The 3,511-nt window shown below is 37.4% G+C and overlaps 1 pseudogene across 1 annotated transcript; it reads right to left on the reverse strand.

The window, feature by feature from the left end:
- Positions 1-936: 936 nt before the first annotated feature.
- LOC311623283 (aquaporin-9-like) lies at positions 937-1,806 on the reverse strand (annotated as a pseudogene). The gene has a single exon. The product of its transcript is annotated as an aquaporin-9-like (transcript).
- Positions 1,807-3,511: the final 1,705 nt, after the last annotated feature.

Genomic DNA, 3,511 nt, shown 5'->3' on the forward strand with positions numbered 1-3,511 from the left:
AAGTGACAAGTAAAAACACTACAGTAAACAGGTTGACAGAAAACATTCAAACCATCTAGTTGGTAAAACTAAAGCAAAATGAGAGGATAAAAGTCCAGAGCAGACTATAAATGTTATCAATCATGACAAAGTAGAAATGAATTAACTAAAAACATTGGAGGAAAGGGAGCAAATACAATGAAAGATAATATGCAGATTTTTCCCATCTTGTATGACCAGGGGTAAAAAGATAGAGATAAATCAAGTAATGCAGGCATAATTTACTTCAAGGTGTAACAAGAAACACTAAGATAAATAACACAATCACTTGCTTCTTTGACCAAACTTGAATCAGGCTCCTCTTTCTGACTAGTCCCTGATTTTGGACTCTGTGGCCCATTTAGTCCAGTTTCAGCAAGAATCCTGTTGGGTCAGTTTTGGGAAAATTTTACACCCTGATATCTGATCAAATTCTTCATCCCCTGTGTTTGGTATCTTATCACTCTGGCCTACCTGCAGCAAGAATCCTGTTGAGTTGGTCTAGCAAGAATCCCCCTAATCTTAATCTTTCCTTTTAGCAATTTTCCATCCACTAACCCTTTACCCTGTTCTTTGGGTATCAGTTGCCCAAGGAACTTTCTTCCCCCCACCCCAAGGTCAAAGTTTCAAGTTATTAATGTTCACTCACCAATAAAAATTCACATGAGAGAATGCTGCTTCAGCAGACAATCCATGCTATTCTGAAGGCAGCGGGAAGTGGGAGAGAAGAGGTCAGTGTTTTCAAAACTTCATTCAGATGCTTTTCCAATTAAGTGACCCAGATGGCTAGCAGAGAACATTGGGCAGATCCACCACAGTCTTATGAAAACATAGTCTGCTGGATGCCATCTTTCCTGAAGAGAACATCAGCTCAGCTCATTGTAAACATAGAACTGAGCGCACTGCTACATTGCCACACTAAGTTTGTTTCTCTAGTTTCTCTGGTGGTTCTGTCTCCGAGTCTGGATTCAGGTCTGGGTGGTGGATTTCAATGAGAAGAACATAGATGAGGCCTCCAATGGCAGCACCAACCATAAGGCCACAATAGGAATCCACCAGAAGTAATTTCCAACTCGGAAGACATCAAACCCTCATCCTGCCAAAGCAGTGAAAAGTCTGGAACTCAGATCTTGAGCTGGATTTACAGAGCAGCCACAGTTCAATTCCAAAGAGAAGAAAAGACAATAATCAGGAGGCCAATGACAATGGGCTCTAGGCTTCTGGGGACTCCCCCGTTTCTGAAATCAAAGATGACAAAGACAGTCATAAGGAGGAACGTGGTGGGCATTACTTGGTCTGCAAATGCATTTGCCAGAGACACATACAGAGCTGGGTACGTTGCAAAAATGTGTGCTGCTGCATTTTCTCCCACGATGAGCAGTTTTCCAACAGCAAAGGACATAGTCCATCATAGTAAATACCAAAGAGGGTTACAGACCCTACAAAGGCTCCCAGGAACTTGGCTCCCACATAAAAAGGAAATTTAAACCATTTCATCCATCCAAAGAGACACATTGCAAAAGACACAGCAGGGTTGATGTGGCCACCAGAGACACACCCCCATCACATAAATGGTCATGACGACCGCCATTGCAAATCCAACATTCACTGTGAGGACTCCTCCAAATGTCCTCGACTGAGGTTGGCTTGGGCAACACAGCCACATCTGAGGACGATCATTATACACGTGCCCAAGAACTCAGAGAGCGTTTCTTTAGCCAAACTGTTCTTCAATAGCAGTCTCTGTTTAAAGCTTTTTCTCCTCCGTTCCTTCTCAGGCTGCAACATGTGGCTTCTCCAAGGACCACTCTTTCCACCAGTATCTGCTGCTTCTGTCCCTACTTCACTCACACATCCCACTTTTTCTTATTGTATTCAGAGTTGAGTCCCATCTCTCTCCTCTACTACAAAATCAATTGTAATAGTCCCTCTGAATGAAGTCAGGCTGACTGTCTTTAACAAGTGTCATAAGTGATTTTTTCTTTAACAGTAAGAGATAGGAAGGAGAGATAGGAAATATGCTAATTTTGCTATTACTTATAGTGGCTTCAAGCCAATTTCCTAAAAGTCATTCTGCAGATTGGCCTTAGAGCAAATTGACTTTTGGGGAATTGATACAGTGAATTAGCTTTGGACAAATTTACTTTTAGTGAAATCTGCTTCTGCTAGATTAGGAAACCAGTAAACATACCTAAAGAAATACAGAGTATATATTAATATGTATTAATTAAATACATAGACAAATATATACATTTTTGTACAAAATTGTAATACATAAAAACCACTAAAATGAACATATAAACCTTCCAAGTAATCAGAATTATTACACAATTATTACAGAATTATTACATAACCCTTCCAAGTATCAGAATTATTATAAAAGAAGAGGAAATAATGAAAAAAAATTTTAAGCAATGAAACAGGAAGTACCAAAAATGGCAAAAGCAAATCCAAATTATATCTGTCATAGCAGAAAGTACAAATGGGCTAAACTATCTTGTTTTTAAAAATATGATTAGATTAAAAAACACAAACTGCACTCTGGATACAAAGCAATATAAAGGAGAGTTTATTAACAGTTGTAGAGCTAAGTTGCTTAGATTTAAATCAATGTCATTTTGGGGCAACTTGCTCTATTTCTCAGTGCCTCAGTTTCCTCCTTGATTAAATGGGGATATTAATTAAAGTTAACTCAGTGAATCATTGAGAAGATTTAGCAAGTTAATATATATAAAGCATTTAGAATAGACACTTAGTAAAAATTCAATAAATATTGGCTCACTATTACAACATGAGACACATCTAAAACCAGATAATTTAGAAAGGTTGAAAATAACAAGATGGTTAAAGTCATATCGATGAAGTACCAACACAAAGAAAGCAGTGTTTGGAATTTAGCACCAGAAAAAATTGAAGACAAACAAAAGTACATTGCAATGACAATGAGTGCAGCATTAATATCCCTAAAGTAAAAAGAACAGGAAATACAAGGAGAAATTGAGTGAACCAACAGGGGTAGAAACACCAACCAGGTCATGATGGTTTCAATGCCATTTCAACTGTTCCAGAGCAAGGGAAAGAAAGGTTTTAAAACCAAAATAAGTTCCAGATGACTCAAAGATCACAGTGTTCTAGAAGAAAAAAGAAAAAAAATGTAAGAAATAAAGTGGGGAAGTAGGACTAAATCCAGAATCCCTTAAAACAAGATTGATCATTTCAACTTCATAAATATATTTTTAAAATGTCTACATAACAAAAGTCAATAAAACATGTGAAAAGATCAATGATTTATTGGGGGAAATACTTCCAATACTTATTATAGATAAAGGAACTAGTTTCTTGCTAAGTAAAGTACTTCTACCAGTGATAAAGAAGATGAAATACATTTGTAAAAAGCTGACAGTTGTACAAAGGATATGGAAAGATAATCCCAGGGAAGAAAACACAAATGGCTGTTTGTTAATATATGAAATGGTGCCTGCCAACAGCTGTC

The sequence above is a fragment of the Pipistrellus hanaki genome, assembly GCF_964339955.1.
Source record: "Pipistrellus hanaki genome assembly, chromosome: 5".
Lineage (NCBI taxonomy): Eukaryota > Metazoa > Chordata > Mammalia > Chiroptera > Vespertilionidae > Pipistrellus > Pipistrellus hanaki.